The 21,388-nt window shown below is 37.4% G+C and overlaps 1 protein-coding gene across 2 annotated transcripts in view; it reads left to right on the top strand.

Annotated features, from left to right (window-relative positions):
• The window catches only part of ARMH4 (armadillo like helical domain containing 4), a 119,349-nt gene that overhangs the window by 22,438 nt on the left and 75,523 nt on the right, over positions 1–21,388 (top strand). The gene's annotated exons all lie outside the window — the stretch shown is intronic.

Below are 21,388 nucleotides of genomic sequence, written 5' to 3'. Positions count from 1 at the left end.
TTTCTCTCTTGGTGTGTGTGTGTGTGTTTAATATCATGGCTATTTTCCCACAGTCCTCTAAGGGCATTTCTAATACATATTTGCAGCGCCTCTTAATTTCCTCTACTGAAGAGATAGTGGTGTTATCTCTCCTTTCTTAAGTGGAATTCTTAGTTGTCTCTGATGTAAGATTCTCTCTGTGATAATGTGAGAATTTCAGGAGAAAGTCATGTTTGAAAGGTATGCCTTCATTCAGATGACTGAATGGTATTTTTTGGCAGTGTGGTGGCCTCAGAATTGGTACTGAAGTCAAGATGCTTTGTTTTCTTTTCTTTTATTGGTCAATGAGAAGTAAATTGGAAAATGCATTCTTTCAGTACATTGTGGAGAAGCCTCAGAGATATTTTTCTTTGGTAGCTCCATTGAAGATTCTTAACAGCATGTGCAATTTTTATGAGAGAAATGTTTGCTCTTCACCTGCACTTTGATTCACAAAATCAGTTTTTCTGATCTTCCTGATATGCACTCCTTTTCAGAATATATTTGCTGTTTTTTTCTCAATTCTCATAAAACCTTTGACTCAGAAGGCAACTAGAGTGGATAAATGAGAAAGAGTGGTCAAAATCTCATCTCCAGGCCATATTTACAAAGCCAAGTTTCTGTGCTTTACCCTTGGGAGCTGCTCTGTGGAGTATAATACTAAAGATCAAGTGGAGTGTGGTAAATTTGAATCGTCCATTGCTACTTGTGAGACTGTAGAACGAGGTTAAAGATGTTCACTTTGATTTTCACTCTAATTGTGTTAAGAATGGACACAAGTTTTGGCTTTTGTTCTTGAAAATGCTTTGGATTTATTTTTGCCTCAATAACAGAGTTACCGTTTATTTCACTTATTGATTGCCTCTTATGGTAAGTCATTCTGTTGTCTTGTCCTGAAATCATCACACTTTCTCTGGCATTTGTGGTAGATCTGTGTTCTTAAGTACCTGTGTGCTCTATAGGTTAGTGCAGTAAATTACTCAGCACTCAGAATGATCATCACGTGTCTGCTGCCAGTGCTCACATAGCCAGCAGTATTTCAGTAATACTTAAAATCAATGTTATGACGTATTACCATAAAGCTTTGCTTACAAATTGTACTATGGAAGAAAGACAACTGACATTGACTCTAAGTTTTCTGATGTGCTTTCTTAGCATAGGGAGTTCATTTATTAGTATAATCACAGTCAAGTAAATATTGTTATAGAGTTGATTCTTCCAACTTTTTTTTTTGCATCTTTGTTGCCCTGCACTAGAAAGTTACACTGCTTAAGTAAAACTCACTCTTAGATAGTCATGAAATTTTATACAATGGCTCATGATAAGAAAAGGATTTAGCAGTGTACATATTCAGTGGGTTTGTTTATTCATTTGTGTATACATTTAACAAGTACTCGGTGATTCAGGTAATAAAAAGAAGAAATGGGAGGGGGGAGGGTATAGTTCTGTGGTAGAGTGCATGCTTAGTGTGCACGAGGTCCTGGGTTCAATCCTCAGTACCTCCATTAAAAAATAAATAGATAGATAAACTGAATTACCTCCCCTCACCCAAACAAACAAAGAAAAAGAATAAATGAGAGAAGATCTTGTCTTAATTTTAGTAGAAGAGTTATGAAAAATACATAAATAATGGAAACACAAGGTAGAAGTTGGGAAGGCATCACAAAACAGTTACAGGAAAAGGACTGAGAGTTAGGAGAGAGAGCTCAGCCTTAGCTTAGAGAAATAAGGATTGATATTTATGCTTGGGAGCCTTATGTGTGTGTGTATGTGTTTGATGTGTTTATGTAGATTTGTATACAGATATATACTATTATTCTTTTGATATTTATAGAAAAATAAGTGGTGGGAAATCTAAAAATGTGGAAGATATTCCAAAAGGTGGTGAATCTTCCTTTAGCTATCACACACACACACACATGCATGCAATCACTTACTTTATAGACATGTGATCAAGCATGTTTCTATAAGTAGCTTATTGGTTAGATGAATTCTTTCTTTTTTATTCTTCCAGTTTTATTGAGATACAATGGGCATACAGCACTGTATAAGTTTAATGTATATACAGCATAATGATTTGACGTTCATACACCATGAAATGATTATCACAATAAGTTTAGTGAAGACCCATCCTCTTATGTAGATACAAAATAGAAGAAAAATAAAAAAGTTTTTTCACTTGTGATGAGAACTCTTATGAGTTACTCTCTTAACAACTTTAATATATAACATACAGCAGTGTTAATTATGTTAATTATGTTGTACATTAAATTCCTAGCACTTATTAATCTTATAACTGGAAGTTTGTATCTTTTGACTGCCTTTATCCAATTACCCCTTCTCAAACCCACTGCTTCTGATAACCACCAATCTGATATCTTTTTCTCTGAGTTTTTTTGTTGTTTGTTTTTGAAGTATAATTGACCTACAACACTGTGTTAGTTTCTGGTGCACAACATATTGATTTGACATTCCTATATACTTAAAAATGATCACCATGATAAATCTAGTTACCGTATGTCACCATGCAAAGATGTTACACTATTATTATTAAAAATTTTGTTTTGAATTTTTTCATTGAAGTATGGTTGATTTACAATGTTGTGTCTGTTTCAGGTGTATAGCAGAGTGACTCAGTTATACATATATTCTTTTTCAGATTCTTTTCCATTATAGGTTATTACAAGATATTGAATATAGTTCCCTGTGCTAGGCAGTAGGTCCTTGTACATTATTACTGAGATGAACTATTTCTTAAGAATAGTTTTTTGAATCAGCTGCTTTCCAGTGTAGAAGAGGAACCAGGTGCTCAGCCTCAGGCTAACAAATCCCTGATTTGCCGGAAACAGTACCGTGTCCCTCTTGAGTAGGTTGTTCAGAATCCTAGGCCAAAGGATTGGTTCTGAGTGTTTCATCTGGGCTCATACTCCAGGCTTGAGAATCCCTGTGAGGAGTGGTCCAAGCAGGGCTTTCCGTGTGTGGCGGTTTCTGTGCAGCTGTTGAAGCAAACACGTAGCTTGTAACTGCATAATGGGCTGTGGAGATTTCTAAGGCATTTTAGAGGTTTGCAGAAAATTAAGGCATATTTTAAAAGGTATGACTTTCCAATATAAGGCTAGACATAACAATCCTTTTACTGGTATAATCATCAGAATTTTATTGCATCAGAGTACCAATAATTACAAACCTTAGCAAAGTATAAAATAATGTAAGGATATTACCAGCTGCACTTTATCAAGCTGTCTTCATAACCATGAAGTTTTTTGGCATCGGATGACCTTTTATCATTTAAATGCATACATATCCCCAAAGGAAAAGATTAGAAGAAAAAATATAGTGCATCAATTTGAATGGCCTTACAAGATTTTAAAAATGTTCACACTTGGAAATATTAAATTTGTCTTGAAAGATTTACATAGATTCTGACTACATTTACCAGTGCTTTTTCTTTCTCAGACATTCAGCCTCTTTCTACATTGTTTGATATCTCTGGGCAAAATATTCTATGTGAAATTCTATAAAAATAGTATAAAGAATCTCCAAGGTTTTATCATGAGAAGGAGATTCTCCACTGGCCAGAGGGCCCAATGCTGCTTCCCCTGGATTTTCTCAAGGTATCTGCTTCACGTGCTCTCCGAGAAGTCCTATGTCCTGTTAAAGCTCCAGCTCAAGTGTAAATGAAAACCTTCTCACTTGTTTCAACTGAAATTAGTAGAAATCATAGAAATGCTTGGCTCAAACCTGAGGGAACACAGAGCAAATAAACCAAGAAAATAAGAAACATACGGTGAATTAGGCTTACAGGGTACAAATTTCTCTCTGATCTTACCTTAGCTCACGAGCTCCCAGGGATCCCAGGCCTTGACTCATTCCAGCTCTGAGATGGCTTTTAATATTCTGTACCCAAAACTATGGAGCCGCTTCTCAGGCGCCTTGGTAGGCTTTTTGGCTTCTCAGCTCTTGAGAGGGTTACCCTCTCATTTCCTCCTCCCTGTCTCTGCCCCCCCCCCCCCCCCGTGGAAGAGCCAAGACAAGGATATAAATTTCCTACAGGGCTCACCACCAAGTAGAGAGCCCCCAACCCCACATACATACTGTCTGTCCTGCTTTCCAGGTTGAAGGAGACACCTTCAATCCTGAGGCAGCTGACAGCCAGATAACATCACGATGGATACCATGTACATCCCACCCTTCAGAGGAAATCCCATCTCTGTTGAAAGTGTGTCACGATTCATGTCTGGGCAATATCACATTGCTCTTACTATACAAGAGATACACCCGTATGACAATAGAGTCGTTTTGTTGCTTTCTATAACACACGATCCTCAGCGCTTTGCTACTCCATAAATGGAGGGCTGTGAAGTTAAAGTTAAAAGAGGACAGGAAGGAGAAACAAACCATTCGCCTCACAGTTATCCTCCTTTATGAAGCCTCCCATACCACCCAGCCTGCACTGATGAGCAGTGTAGACTAGTGGAAAATAGCCCTGGTTCTGGTCTCAAATAGACATATCTGAGTTTAAGTCTTAGCTTCATCACTAGTATGCATTGTGATCTTCACCAAACTAGTTAATTTCTTCAGACTTCAGTTTTTCCATCTGCGTAAAGCAGAGATGTTGATGTTCCTATCTCTTATTGTGAGAATAAAATGAGGTCTTGTATGTAGTCAATACATGCATGACATGGAGTAAATACATAATAAATGTGAATATTTTATATCATTTATCAATTAAAATTATGTATCATGATCATCTACTACTATTCATTAATTGTTTTTTTTAACATTTTTTATTGATTTATAATCATTTTACAATGTTTTGTCAAATTCCAGTGTTCAGCACAATTTTTCAGTCATTCATGGACATATACACACTCTTGTCACATTTTTTCCTCTGTGATTTATCATAACATTTTGTGTATATTTCCCTGTGCTATACAGTGTAATCTTGTTTATCTATTCTACAATTTTGAAATCCCAGTCTATCCCTTCCCACCCTCTACCCCCCTGGTAACCACAAGTCTGTATTCTCTGTCCATGAGTCTATTTCTGTCCTGTATTTATGCTTTGTTTTTGTTTGTTTGTTTTTGTTTTTTAGATTCCACATATGAGCAATCTCATATGGTATTTTTCTTTCTCTTTCTGGCTTACTTCACTTAGAATGACATTCTCCAGGAGCATCCATGTTGCTGCAAATGGCATTATGTTGTCGGTTTTTATGGCTGAGTAGTATTCCATTGTATAAATATACCACATCTTCTTTATCCAGTCACCTGTTGATGGACATTTAGGCTGTTTCCATGTTTTGGCTATTGTAAATAGTGCTGCTATGAACATTGGGGTGCAGGTGTCATCCTGAAGTAGATTTCCTTCTGGATACAAGCCCAGGAGTGGGATTCTTGGGTCATATGGTAAGTCTATTCCTAGTCTTTTGAGGAATCTCCACACTGTTTTCCATAGTGGCTGCACCAAACTGCATTCCCACCAGCAGTGTAGGAGGGTTCCCCTTTCTCCACAGCCTGTCCAGCATTTGTCATTTGTGGATTTTTGAATGACGGCCATTCTGACTGGTGTGAGGTGATACCTCATTGTAGTTTTGATTTGCATTTCTCTGATAATTAGTGATATTGAACATTTTTTCATGTGCTTTTTGATCATTTGTATGTCTTCCTTGGAGAATTGCTTGTTTAGGTCTTCTGCCTATTTTTGGATTGGGTTGTTTATTTTTTTCTTATTGAGTCGTATGAGCTGCTTATATATTCTGGAGATCAAGCCTTTGTCGGTTTCACTTGCAAAAATTTTCTCCCATTCCGTAGGTTTTCTTCTTGTTTTATTTCTGGTTTCCTTTGCTCTGCAGAAGCTTGTAAGTTTCATTAGGTCCCATTTGTTTATTCTTGCTTTTATTCCTTCTAGGAGAAAATTTTTGAAATGTATGTCAGATAATGTTTTGCCTATGTTTTCCTCTAGGAGGTTTATTGTATCTTGTCTTATGTTTAAGTCTTTAATCCATTTTGAGTTGATTTTTGTATATGGTGTAAGGGTGTGTTGTAGCTTCATTGTTTTACATGCTGCTGTCCAGTTTTCCCAACACCATTTGCTGAAGAGACTGTCTTTATTCCATTGTATATTCTTGCCTCCTTTGTCGAAGATGAGTTGACCAAAAGTTTGTGGGTTCATTTCTGGGCTCTCTATTCTGTTCCATTGGTCTATATGTCTGTTTTGGTACCACTACCATGCTGTCTTGATGATTGTAGCTCTGTAGTATTGTCTGAAGTCTGGGAGAGTTATTCCTCCAGCTTATTTCTTTCTCTTCAGTAATGCTTTAGCAATTCTAGGTCTTTGATGGTTCCATATAAATTTTATTATGATTTGTTCTAGTTCTGTGAAATATGTCCTGGGTAATTGGGTAAGGGCATTAATTGTTATAATGAAATATTCACATCCTCTGTATGCAGCCATGGGTCAGGGACCAAGGAGATAATGTAAGTGAGCAAAGAGGAAGGTGGGTAAGACAGTACGGAGTGGTGAGTGTGCGTCAGTAGCGAGCGAGCACACTTCCTCTGATCCAAACAGAGTCTGTTCATGTTGTTGCCAGGAATAGACTGTGAGCTCAGCGATGCCAGATCTCAGAGTTCTTCCAAGGTAGGCTGAACATTCTGGTTTTTATATGAAATATTCTGATTGTTTTTAAGTGTTGGGAATCAATTTAAGTGTTTATCTATCTTACTTCATTTTTATTAGTATGAATACCCAAAATGAATGTTTTCCCAGCCATTGACCATCAATTTGTGCTCTTGACTGAATTCTCCAAACCTCCTTAAGGGCAAGGTCAGAGCTTTCTGCCTTGTGTCCACAGTGGCTGTGGGTACCAGGTGTTGGGTAAGTGCTGATGAGCAATGGAGTGCATGGTTTTAGGACTGTTTTCTTCTTTATTTGATGTGCTTTCTACTTGACTTGCCCTACTTGTTGTTACTGTTTTAAATCCAGTGCTTGTTTTGGGTCTGAAGCTGAGCACTTTTTATGTGGACAAAGCGGTGGTTCCCAGTTACATTCTGCTAGAAATCTAGTGGGAATTTACTTAGATTTCTTGCATCCCATTGTGAGGATGAACATTATTTCCTTCTTTTTGGAATCCAGTCCGATACCTGCACTCAGTCAGGAAAGGGGAACTCAATAAACTTAAATGATTCTTTAAACTCACTTTGAGAAGTCAGATTGGGAGAGAGGAAAGAAAGGAAAGGTGGGAAGAGAGACTTCTTTCTCTAGAAACGTTATTGGAGTTAATTTGTACAAAGATCTTTTCTCCACCATGGGCCATCCCTCTCCCCATGGTGACAAAAGCATGCAGATGGATTTTCCTTAAAAAGTTGATACCATACTCATTTGAAGTGAATATATAATATAAATTAAGAAAAATTACATTGGAGTCCCATAAAGGCATTACTACTTATTTTGAAGAGGAAGATAATGAATTAAAGTTCTGTCCAATTGATTTCTGTTCAGTCAACATACGTTGAGGGCTTATTTTGTGCAAGGCACAAGACTTGATTTTTGGGGGTGGGGTACGAAGAGAAATAAGACAGGATCTCTGGTTTCAAGAAGGTAAATACATACAAGTATAGTAAAACAAACACATTTCCACTAATTAATATGTAAACCTCGTTTTGAATTAGTTTAGTCATGTTTTAGAGTTTGGAGGGGAAATCTACTTTCATAGATATTTTTACAAAATTGATAATCAGCCTAACCAGCCCATGATTTATCTTTTGAGTGTATATAGATTATTATACACAAGTTTTGTATAGGTTTGCTTAAAGCAGATATTCCATTAAAACTACTAAATTACTGCAGAGAGGGGTTTTATTCCGGATGGCTCAGAATTTATAGATATAGTAATAATAAAGCTTTTATGTTTCTCTTTATAGCACCCTTGAGAGATAGAACAATATTGCTGTAGTCTCATTTTCCAAAGGGAAATATGTAAAATGCTGTCATCTGAATCCAAAGTGAGTTGTTTAATGAACGGGAGCTAGACTTTAGAACTTATAATTATTGCTCTAGGGCTCTGGCTATTAAGATAACTCAATTTAATTTGGGACAGGATTTATGGAAGATAATGGAGAACACCAATTACATGGGGGTCAAGGCTGAGAAGGGATTATGTAATGATCAGTAAATGTGAGGTTGGTTATGCAGACTGATCTTTGTAGCTTGCTAACCAGATATAGGGGATGACATTATCAATAGCAGAATCCTCTAATTTAAAGAAAGTAACTTTAAATTAAATAAGAAAATATTTAAATATCTCTCTGAAATGTGGGTTGAATCCAGAATATTTTTCAACTGGTGTTTGAAGTGTGCAGATTTATCTTGTCTCAAGCTTTTTTATTTTCTCACGTATATACCTTTTAAATATTGCTAACGTTAGAATGGAAGGACTTTCTAATGATTATATTTACTATTTTAGAGTTAATAGGAAATCTGAGCTTTAGCAAAATGTCTTCAAGACATTTGTACAGATTAATATATGAGGTTTTAAAAATTCACTGTGAGATTTAAAACAGAGAGAATTGAAGAAATTAACAGAAACATTTATGGCAGAATGTTTAATAAACAATAACATTTGAGACTTTATCTAATTTAAACATGCAGATGCTCTTATGAGTGTTCGAAACTGGGAATTTGAAAATGGAATTTGAAAATGGAATTTGAAAAGCCAATAAGAGCTCTTACTCAGCGTGTTGGACCTGCTTCAGATGCAGGTGATGTGCATAATTTTGGAAAGCACGTTGTTTGGATTTCACCTTCTGATGAAGAGTCTGACAGACTCAACCATAGCACAATGACAAGATCTTGGGTAAAATATATACTTTAATGCAGTCAGAAAAAAATCTCCAAGGATTGTACTTTTTAGCTCGAGGCATCCCAAAGTGAGCTGAAATCCAACAAGTGAGCTATAAGGAGTAAGCAAATTGGAAATGTAGAGATCCTCTAGGACAACAGTAACATTAGCAGTCTACGTTTGGACTTGGGTCAAGAAGAGGGACCAGGATTGAAATTCCCACATTAAGCCTGTGTCTTTAAAAGAGGAATAAAGTAGTTCTAGGTTTATATCACAATCTGACTCCCTACAGAAGCAGATGTTAATCCTTTCTGGAAAAGACCATGTCCAGTTGAGATGCATGGGTTTCCCACAGAAGAAAATCAAGCAAATACGATCTCATAATAAAAGATCAATCAAGGAAACGAACAGCCATGACTGAGAGTTAGCAGAAAAGGCAAGCAATTCGTTGGTCTACTTCTGATCTGGGACCTTAGATACCAAAATGATTGGAATAGAGTATAAAATAATGATGTATAGAAGGTTTAAAGAAAGAAAAGATGAAATCACAAAAATGAGCAAGTAATAAGAAGCTAACAGAAATGACCCAGACGATTTTTTTTTAAAGAACCAAATAAAGCATTTAGAAATAAAAATAGAATTGTTGGAGGAAAACCTTCAATAATTAATTGGTTAAATATTTGATAAGATAGAGTTGGTGAACAAAAGATCCATTTGAAGACATTATAGAGAGTATAGCACCAAGAGCCAACATGAAGGAAAAGCATAGAAAAAGTGGGACAAATAAAGGAACGAATTCAAACATATCAACAATGACAATAAATACAAGGGAGCTAAATATAGTGTTTGCTGTGGGTTTTGTGTAGATGTCGTTTATCAGGTTGAGGAAGTTTCCTCCTTTTCCTAGTTTGCTGAAACTTTTTGTTTTTGTTTTTTTGATTATTAATGGATATTGCATTTTGTCAAATGCTTTTTCTGACTCTGTGTTTTTGTACCTATTGAGGTGATGATATGGTTTTTTGTTAATATAGTGAATTGCACTGGTTGATTTTTGAATGCTAAGACAAACTCACCTGTATTATCCTTTTTTCGTATTGGTTTCAATTTGCTAAACTTTTCAAACAAAATAAATTTAAGACAAAATGCATTAATGGACACATAAAAAATACTAAACCCAACTATTAGAGAACACTATTATCTTAAAGCACAAGTGAAATATTTACAAAAGCTGGCCATGTACTAGCCCATAAGGCAATCTTGACAAATTTCAACAAATCAATACCATGCAGGCCAATTTCCTGATGTCTGTTTAATTTAGTTAGACATTCAAAATAAAAAGATAAGTTGTCCCATACTTTTGAAAATTAAATACATACTTATAGATAACTTATGGATCAAGGAAAAATTATAATTGAAAATAAAAATAATTAGAAGTGAATCATAGTGAAATATTATATCAAAACTTATAAGATGAAGGTAAAGGGATGTTATAAAGGGAAATATTTAGTTTTTAAAGCTTCTATTAGAAACGAAGAAAGCCTGAAAATGAATGACCTAAGCTATAAGCCTCCACCTAAGCTGTAAAAACAAAAGAGCCCCAAAGCAAATATAAGGAAAGAAGTAATAAAAATAAGATTTCATAGTTTTATTTCTCCATTTAATTAATTCATGACAACTTGACTAACTTTTTGTAAAATTTGTATGAACAAAAGCCCAAGAAATAATTGCCAGTGCACTGCCAAAGAAGAAGAATAAATTAGAGGAGGGAGACACGTGCCCTACCAGAAATTAATACTTATAAAGCTCTTACTATATCTTTATATATTCAGACAATATGGTCATGGACAGGGATAGTTACTAGTGGAACAGAACAGAGAGCATTGAAAGAGATACCCCTGTAGGGGTTCTTGGTGTATGACAGCAATGGCACTACAGAGCAGTGGGGAAAGCTCACTAGCTATTGATTGATTGATTGATTTAAAATGGAGTTTGAAAAGGCAATAAAAGCTCTTGTTCAATTTGTTGGGCATATGTCAAATGTAGATGATATGAATATTTATTTATTTGTTTGTTTTAATGGAGGTACGGGGGATTGAACCCAGGGCCTGGTGCATGCTAAGCATGCACTCTGCCACTGTGCCATCTCCCCCACCCCCACCCCCCAGCTTTTTTTCCCTAAAAGTTATGGGACAGTTGGTTATTCATATGGAAAAATATTAAGTCAGATTGAATGTACCCCGATACACAAAAACCAATTCCATATGGTTTAAAAACAGATGTGAAAAGTGAAACTTAAAATATTGAGGAAAATTACAGAATGACTTTCTGAACGAATTTCTAACCATAAAAGAAAATATTGATGCAGTCAACTATATTAGTACTGAAAACGTTTATAAAAAGACACTAGGAAGGCAGTGAATGTACAACCTCTAAAACTAGGGAAGGTGCTTGTAATACATATAACTGATAAAGGATTGTGTCCAGAAGGGAAAGAACTCCAAAAAATCAACAGCGAATGACAGACAACCCCTTCCAAAAAAGGAAACCAACATGTGAATAGGCATTTTACAGAGATACACAACCTTATGATAAGATACACAACCTCATAAATAATTAGAGAAATGCAAACTACCTCTAAGTGACGTACCATTTTATACACACCGGATTGAAAAGAAAATAACATTTGACAATACCAAAGGTTGGTGAGGATATGGAGCTAAGGAACTATTAGGAACTATTATTTAGAATGTTAGGAACTATTATTTAGAATGTTGAGCACTTCTATTCCTTTTGACCCAGCAATTCCACTTTTAGGGCTACACCCTAGAGAAACCTTTGAACAGATGGACTAGACATCACACACGAATGTCCATAACAGTACTATGCATCACAGTAAAAAGATCGGCAACAACCAAATAGCTCCAATGTTGATTCACGTGAGGCTAAATAAATTGTGACATGTTTGCAAGGTGGAATACCATAAATCAGTGAAATTAACAAACCAGGGTTTGGTCAGATGTATGGAACTTAAAAATCATAATTTTGAGTGAAAAAAAGGTCTCAGAATTTAATATTCATTAATTTTTTTTATGGATTCAGAGGAAGAAGTTGGCTAGGAGAATAGAGGAATATGAAAGTAGATGCTATAGCAGTAATAATATTCCAGTTCTTTAGCTGAATGGTGAGTTCTCTGAGGTACATTTCATTATTAAGATTAATAATACAAATATATATTCTCTTGTATGTATCTAATGTTACATGATAAAAAGGTAAATGCTTAGTTAGCAGAAATACTTAAGATTTAAGAAATGTAATGAAATTCTATAAATTCTAAATCTGCATAACCTTGTGAGCTGCTGAATTTATTTTGTGGTCATTATTTCAGTAGCTTCTGAAGTTCCTCCAGCCCTTCCAATCTCAGGGAGCCATCTGCTGGGGAATTGATTCATGTCCTCAAAACAAGTTTAATTTTTTCTCTTCTCTGGCTTTTAAGTTTTGCACCCAGTTTGATGCCCAAGTTAAAAATAAGTCTAGAAAATAAAAGCAGTATCATCCCAAGTCTTCAGTCTCTCTTTATGTGTGGAAACCATTTTGCTTCAGTAGCTCTTGATTATATTGTATAGGGGTTCCCAGGAAAACACATGCCAAAACATTTTTTTTTTTTAAAGTATGCCACTGGGATGTGTCAGAGCCATTCTCTTTAGACGGGAAATGAAAGACTAACACATGCTCAGCCTCTGCCCAGAGAATTCACCCTGTTTCTGTTCACGGTATCCTTCCTCTTCTTCGTGTGCCTTAATCTGTGTACCTTACATTTAACTTTAAACTCTGTAAAGGAAAGAAAAAGAGAGGTTTGACCCTTAAAGCTAATGAATAAATAGGTTAATAAAAACAAGGATTCAAATTAATCATTGTTATTCCAAAGAGACAAAGTACAGGCAACACCCCAGTCTTCTTGGAAGTCCGGGATCTACGGGTTTTGCTGGGGAACTAGTATTACAGGCGGGGTTCCTCCTACTCCTGTTGTTGGGATGACGTCTTCCCCACCAAGGGGCCCCCGTGGATTCATCAGCAGTACTCTGGAAATGCTAGCTAAAGCACTGTTTTCTGGAAATCTAAAAACGTCTAAACAGTCATAAAAATGGACTGAGAGAAGCTGAGTACCTTTGGTGGAAACTACCTATTAACTGGCAACTAGACCTTACAGCAGAGTCAGATTACTCAGGCCAGGATCACAGGACACATTTTCTCCCGTATCTTCCTTTGATTTTGTTGGGAGTTAACCCATGGCTTGTGTCCCAGACAAAAGTAACACTCTTGGTTTTGGTAACTTTAGGCAGAAGTATTTGTGATAAATAATTAAGCCATGCCTGACCTAGAGAGTCAAAATTTTGGGGTTTAGCAAACCCATTTGAGGCTCTGCTATGATTTTGGAGTACCCAAGTAGGCTTGTAGTAAAACAAAGCTTATAAAATTTGCTCTCTGTTTAGCCAACTGTGTACGTTTGGAGATTGATGCCTGTGAGGCATTTTGAGTTCCGCAGAAGAAAAACCCCCTGTAAGTACAAAGTATTTTTATGGATTATGAAATAGCCGTTTAGAGATTCTGTCAGACAGTAGCCAGGCAGATGAAATTGGCTTAGAGAAGGTGCTGTCTAGACACATTTTTTTCCTCTCTGCTTCCCACAACAGGACATTTCTCTGTTTGAGCTGTGGACACATTGTTATTTAATATTATCAAGCATCTCTTGGCCTTGTGGTACTGTTACTTGACGTCTCTGTTTAATGTTTCACAATTTTAATTTTAACCGTTTCTGTTCACCTCAAGCCCAACAATCAGAAATTGAACCCTGTTGCACGTTGAGCTGTCTAATGTCCAAACACCTCTGTAGGCTGTTTGGCTGACACCTAAGTCAGTTTTTTCACTATTGAAGGTGTCAGAATTCTTGACAGTGGACATGCTGCCAGTGACTTGATCTTAGTAAGAGTACCATGGGGAAATCCATTAGCTCCATGGCAAGGAACCTCAGTCAATGCCTGACTATGCATCCTGAATTCAGTGGGACACCTTGAGCAGATGCTGGTTCAGCAAGAGTGAACAGGGAATTTTACATCACCTGTAGCAGGTGTTTGGGTGTTTGGGAGTGGGAGCAGTGCGAAGTGGTGGGAGGATTGTGTCTATCACAACAGATGGTTACTCAGAAGCTGTTATTACTACCCCCTTGGTTACTGTTAGCATCACTGTTATTGTTTGGTTTTAGGAAGTAATTGATGTCCAGTCAACCTGGGAAAAAGAAGTGTCAGTTACAAGGATGCTCTTTCCATTCTGGGCACATGACTAGGAGAAACTTCTCAGGCTGACCTCTCTGAACTTTCCCTTCCTGGATTGCAGTGGGTTTTTTTTTAGGGATTCTCAAGAGAAATAGAACTTCAATTCTTTGATGTCACCAGATGTTGATATATGAAGGTATGTCTGTTATATATGGTAAACCAAGAGCAATTGCTTCTTTTTAGAGATTGATTTTTTTCTTTTTCTGTGACATCTTTATGTGGAATAATTGTGTGTGTTTGTGTTTTACCTTGATCCACATGCTTTTTTGAGATTCAGATAAATAAAAATAAAACTTGGGGTTTATTTGAACAAAATGACAAAATTCAGAAAGCATTACCCTATAGTTTTTAAATATAACATTGTCCTGTTATTTGAATGAATTCTTCATTTAATTTTAGTTCTTTGAACCAGTTATTGTTTTTGGCACAGTTTTATTTGCTGAATGTATATTTCATGTCACTTTCCTTTGCGTTCAGAGGTGTTCATGACATCGTTTTTCTTGGGTGCAACTAGTTGAAAGACTGACTAAATACAGATGACTTTGTCTTCAGTTTTTATGAGTGAAAGATGAATCTGTACAACTCTGCTTTGTTTTGTACTTGTCCATTTGTTAGGTTTCCTTTGTGATTGTTGGAAGATTATTCAGAGGAATGTGTTACTAATTGTTTATTAAATGTTACTCTTTGTTTCCTTAGATCTAGCCACTTGTTAAAAACCTGGATCTAGCTCATAGACTATGCATTCATCCATTCATCCATTCAGCCAAGAAATACTGAGCCCTGCAGATGGCCAAGCAGTGGGCTAGTCATTGGTGATAGAACAGAGGACAAGACTATCCTTTCTTTATCCAATCATTTTCCACCTTTCTGAGTCAAACTGGTATAAAATACACTATTTCGCGAATATTAGGAAGGTGATCATACCTTTTTTGTTACTGATCTGTAACAGTAGTCAGTGTTCCACTGGAAATTGCAGCAGGGTATGGGTGACATGCTACTAAAAATGTTTAACAGCTACAAAATGATTGTAGCCTCCTAAAAAATAAGAAGATTCCTGGCAGAAGAAGTAATGAGGGACTAAGACTAGACTAAAGGAGAAATCTCTCTTGTAAAGCATGTTTCTTCCTATCTTCTTTACACAGTTTCTGAAACTTCTTTTTTCTATAACTGTCTTCTCAGGCTTGCTCAGTATTAAAAGTGACAACTAGTAAACCTTACAAGTTTTGTTGTGTTGAAGGACAGGGTTGGTGGTTCAAGAAGGCTTTCTTCTTTCATCCAGCGTATCAGTCAGAGTCCTTGCTTCCTTTCCTGTAGTGTAAATTGTATATTACTCATCTGGGTTTCTGCAGAGAGTACTCTGTGGTTTTATTGTCTGTCTTGGAGTTGGACATCACATGTCATCCATTCAGGGCAGGGAGGAGAAGGAAGGCTCTGCTGTAGTGGGTGAGTGTGGAAGAGATTATGACACACATTGACCTAAGCATGATCCTCCAGATCCCATCATGAAGACAGCACCCTTTTTGATGCCTAGACTTGCTTAGATCCAGCCTCTCTGCAGGATGCTGAAGGATCGAGGAAGATGACTTTTGAGGTCCATTTCATTATTTTTATAGCTCTGTATTCTGCCCCCGCAAGCTTTATTGAGGTATAATTGACAAATAAAATTGTAAGATATTTAACATGTACACCATGGTGATTTGGTAAACACATACATCGTGAAAGGGTTTCCACCAGCATTAACACGTTCATCATCTCACGTATTTCCCTTTTTTCTTTTTTTTGGTGAGAACATTTAAGTTCTGTTCTCATAGCAAATTTCAATTATACAGTACAGTGTTATTAACTATAGTCACCATGTTATACATCAGATTCTCAAACTATTCATCTTATAGCTGAAAGTTTGTATCCTTTTACCAACTTCTCCCTGTTTCCACCCCCACTCCAGACCCTGGCAATCACTTTTCGATTCTTTGCTTCCAAGAGTTAGATTTTTTTTTTCTTGATTCCACATGTAAGTGATACCATGCAGTATTTGCCTTTCTCTCTCTGACTTATTTCACTTAGCATAATGCCCTCCAGTTTGATCCATGTTGTTGCAAGTGACAGATTTCCTTTTATTAAAAGGCTGAGTAATTTTGTATTATATACATATATGTATATATATACACACATATGTATATATCTAACATTTTTATCCATTCATCCATGGATGGACAACTTTTGTTGTTTCCATACCTTGGCTATTGTGAATAATGCTGCCATGAACATGGGAGTGGAGATCTCTCTTTGGGATAGTGGTTTCATTTCCTTTGGCTCCAAACCCAGATATGGGATTGCTGGATCATGCAGATCCATAATTTAAAGAGGAGGAATTAAGGAATGCATTAAGGATCAAGTAAAAGTTGCCGTTGGTGGTTGGTAGTGGTCAGAGGACAATGGTTCAGTGATGAAAGCTGGAAATTCAGGGCTCAGAGCTCTGGCTTCGTCTTTGCATTTTTTAAAAATTGAAGTATAGTCCGTTGTAATGTGTCAGTTTCTGGTGTACAGCATAATGTCCCAGTCATGCATATATATACACACACATATATTCATTTTCATATTCTTTTTCATTATAGGTTACTATAAGATATTGAATATAGTTCCCTGTGCTATGCAGAAGAAAGCTGTTTTTTTTTAATCTATTTTATACATAGTAGTTAATATTTGCAAATCTCGAGCTCCCAATTTATCCCTTCCCACCCTCCTTTCCCTCTCTCAGGTAATCATAAGTTTGTTTACTATGTCTGTGAGTCTGTTTCTGTTTGTATATAAGTTCATTAGTGTCTTTTTTTTGTTTCAGATTCCACACATGAGTGATATCATATGGCATTTTTCTTTCTCTTTCTGTCTTACTTCACTTACAATGATGATCTTCAGATCCATCCATGTTGCTGCAAATGGCATTATTTTATTCTTTTTTATGACTGAGTAGTATTCTGCATAAATACACCACTGCTTCTTTATCCAGTCATCTGTTGATGGACATTTAGATTGTTTCCATGTCTTGGCTACTGTATATAGTGCTGCTGTAAACATTGGGGTTCAGGTATCTTTTCAAATTAGAGTTCCTCCCAGATACATGCCCAGGAGTGGAATTGCTGGATCATAGAGTAAGTCTATTTTTAGTTTTTTGAGGAATTTCCATACTGTTTTCCATAATTGCTGCACTAAACTGCATTCCCACAACAGTGTAGGAGGGTTCCCTTTTCTCCACACCCTTTCCAGCATTTATTGTTGGTGGACTTTTGAATGATGGCCATTCTGACCGGTGTGAGGTAATACCTCATTGTAGTTTTGATTTGCATTTCTCTGATAATTAGTGATATTGAGCATTTTTTCATGTGCCTATTGGCCATCTGTATGTTTTCATTGGAGAATTGCTTGTTTAGGTCTTCTGCCCATTTTTGGATTGGGTTGTTTGTTTTTTTGTTATTAAGTTGTGTATGCTGTTCATATATTCTGGAAACTAAGCCTTTGTCAGTTGTATCATTTGCAGATATTTTCTCCCATTCTGTAGGTTGTCATTATGTCTTTGCATTCTTAGGGGATCAGTATCATACTGTCACAATTATTCCATCAAGTACAACACTCTTAAGTTTGTGGAGAGGAAAGGTAACTAAAAGTGATTTTATAATGTTTTAAAAATAAAGAAAAGTTCTTTTTAGCCTATGACCAATTTCTGTCGGCAGGAGGAAGGTCAGCAAAACTGTCAGATGGTCTTGGTGATCCCTGATGGTTTTCTCCATAATCCAGTGACCCTTTTACTTTTTCCCTATCCACCTTCCTTGTCAGCTTCTCTTTAACTGGACTCCCTGGTCCATCTTTTCTATTTTCAGCTTTATTAAGATATTATTGACATATAACATTTGTAAATTTAAGATGTACAAAGTGATAATTTTATATATATATATATATATATATATATATATATACACACACACATATATATATAAATGATTACCACAATAAGGTTAGTTAACACTTCCATCCTCTCACATAATTACAACTGGGGAGTATGGTGATAACATTTAAGATCCACTGTCTTAATAACTTTCAAGTATATAATTCAGTGGTGTTATAGTCACCATTCTATACATCAGATCCCCAGAACTTATTTATCCTATTGCTGGGAGTTTGTACCTTTTGCTTGCTCCATCTTTATAATCACTGTCTTCACACACAATCAACCACCCCCCCACCCCTCCCCAACTGAGATCTCCTAGCACCACTTGGCGCTGGTTAAATGTCTCTGCCTACTCCACCCCTCTACCCATTCCTGCACCCAAGCAGCTGAATGTGGCTGAAGAAAAACCCACGATCATCTTAACACACCTTACTTTAAATTTACAATGTCATATCCCAAGGGGACTCATAGGGTTACCTGGCAGTCCTACCGGATTTCCTTCAAGATGACTATTTCATACTTTTCCCTGTCACCTCAAACCACCACCATTTCTCTTTTCCTTTCCAGTTTTTCATTTGACTGAGAAGAGAAGTGTGGTGATAACAGTCAGCTATTCCCGCCACCAAATCTACCCACCTGCCTGCACCTGTGTCCACCGCAGTGGAGGTTGTCTGTGAGCCAGCCGGGCACTGGATCCCCTGCCCTCTCAGGGACAGCAAAGAAGGCAACCTCATATGGTGGCTCCATGTGCCAGGCTTAGTTCTAAGCACCTGATTATTAACTAATATAAACCTCACAACAGCCCTGTGAGGTCGGGATCATTCCAGTTTTACAGATGAGAGAACTGAGGCACAGCAAAGTTCAGTAACGTGTCCAAAATCACACAGCCTTAAGTTTATGTGGCTCCAGGGTCCGTGTGCATAACCTTGCTATGATACCTCATCTCCTAGGACATTCCTCTCTCTCCCTCATCATCAATTTCCCCTTTCTATCAGACCTTACTCATCAATTACAAGCAAATTGTAGTATCTCCTATTTCAAAAACCTACCCTTGACCCTGTATCTCCCTCCAACTACCCTCTACTGCCCCGTTCTCTTTTTCAAATTTCTTCTTAGAGTTTTCTAAATTTGCTGTGTCTACTTCCTTTTTTCTGATTTCCTTTTGAAGCACTCCCAGGGCTTTTGTCCCTACCATTCCCAGGAAACAACTTCTGGCAAGGTCACTATTGACTTCCAAAATATCAAAGCCAGGTGGACAGTCTCAGTTTCTTATCTCCTCAGAACTGATTTATTCACTTGTCTTGGTTTTTCTCCCACCTCAGTGGTCACTTCTCTGTCTCCTTTGCTGAATCTCCCTCTGCTGGCCAACGTCTAAATGTTCCATTTTCCAGGGCTTGGGCTGGACCACTTCCTTTTCATCCACACTCACTTTCTTGGTGATCTCAGCCAGTCTCAAGGTTTTAAGTATTATTTGTAAGTTGATGACTCCTAGATTTTTCTCCAGCTTTGACCTTCCCTAGACTTACAACATTTCCACTTGGATGTCGTAGGCACAAGCCATCACACAGTGACTGTATGTCAAATAAAATTCTTATTTTTGCTCTTTATCCTTTCATTCCCATTTTTGGTAAAGTGGGGTCTTCCTCCCACATCCCACATTATAATTATCAGCAGGGCTCTACCTTGAGATTACATCCCAGACCTGATCACCTCTCTCCCTTTCCAGGACTACACGCTCATCCAAAGCACCATGATCCATCCCCTGGGTTCTGAAACGGCCTCCTGGTGGGCCCCCCTGCTTTGTCTCGTGCTCTGATATAGCCTGTTCTCCACCCTGCAGCCTGCGTCATTCCTTATAAATACACGTTAGATGTGGCCCCTGCCCACCCTTCCTTCTCATTTCCTGTATTCTCTCTGTGCCTCCCTGCCTCCCAGCCCCGAGCCCAGTCTCCTTTGCCGTTGTTTGAACACAATAAGCAGACATCTGCCTCAAGGCTTTGCCCTGGGTGTTCCCTCCATTCCCCTCTGCTGAGAATGCTTCTCTTCCTGTAGATACTGACCTCAACGAAACCAGAAAATTCATTATTTTGGTGTGATCTCTATTCAGACTTTATCGGAAAAGCTTTCCTTGATCGCTCGATCTAAAGTAGCACCTGGCATTTTCTATCTTCTTGCCAGTTTTAATCAGGGTGTAATGTATTGATTATCTATTTGTAGATCTGTCTGTTTTCTGTATGTCTCCTGACATACCAGTTCTATGAAAGCAGAAACATTATCGCTCTATTCCTAGTGCCTGGACTAGGTGGTTGATAAATGTTTGTTGAATTTTTGGAATAATGGAAGGTATTAAGTCCTGCCAAGTTAAAGGATATGTAAGAATGAAAAAGCTGACAGGTAATTTTTTTAAGTTAAAAAAAAACCTGTAAATGATAGATGATGGAAGGGGTTCTATGTGGAGAAAACTGGCTGGGAGCCGAAAAGGAAAGTCTCAGAATTCTTGGGTGGTTTTAATCTTCCCTCTTCTCTTCTCTGCCGTTGGAAGAGTCACTGCTGTGTTGAGAGCCAAGGGGAGCGACCAGGGGGAAGGCCTTCGATGGCTTTTGTGGGCCCTCATCGGGGGCTTCAGGGGTGCCTTCCTGTGGAGGGTGAGGCCTCCAAGTATTCCTCGAAAATTGAAATTAGTGAAACAAAATCAAATTGGGGCTCTTAAGTTGCCTAAACCTACGCTGCTTGAAGCATCACAAAGGACACATTATGAATTTAATTCATATGATGATGGTAACGATAATGATTTTTCTCTTGTGTTGCTTTTCTGACTGTCCTTGATCAACAGCTCATGTCCCCATCCCCTTGACAACTGGATTGAGAATGTTGCTGTAATTGTGTCCAGTTTCTTGGGTCACTCCTGGGCTAGGAGAACAGATGGAGGAGCGGATTCATGTCCCTCTCACTTGACACTGCTGTGAGCTCTACTCACTGATGTGGAAGAAGAACAGAGAGGAAACTGTGCCAACAGCATGAGTTCTCTTGTTGAGCATTATGAAACATAAAGAGAGTGGAACACCCCTTTTACATTCTGCTAGTATTTCAGTGTGCTTTCTAACAGATAGGGGTCTTTAACAACCCCTAGAAAACAGGAAGAGGATGTTTCCTACCCTTGTAAATATAAATATAACTTTAACAAAGATCCATCTTCCCTGAAATTTGACTCCCAGTAAACATGGTGTGTGACACTTATCTGACATAACTGTGGTTTTT

The sequence above is a fragment of the Vicugna pacos genome, chromosome 6 (genome assembly GCF_048564905.1).
Source record: "Vicugna pacos chromosome 6, VicPac4, whole genome shotgun sequence".
In the NCBI taxonomy this organism is placed as follows: domain Eukaryota; kingdom Metazoa; phylum Chordata; class Mammalia; order Artiodactyla; family Camelidae; genus Vicugna; species Vicugna pacos.
This window is presented reverse-complemented; position numbering and strand designations above follow the sequence as displayed.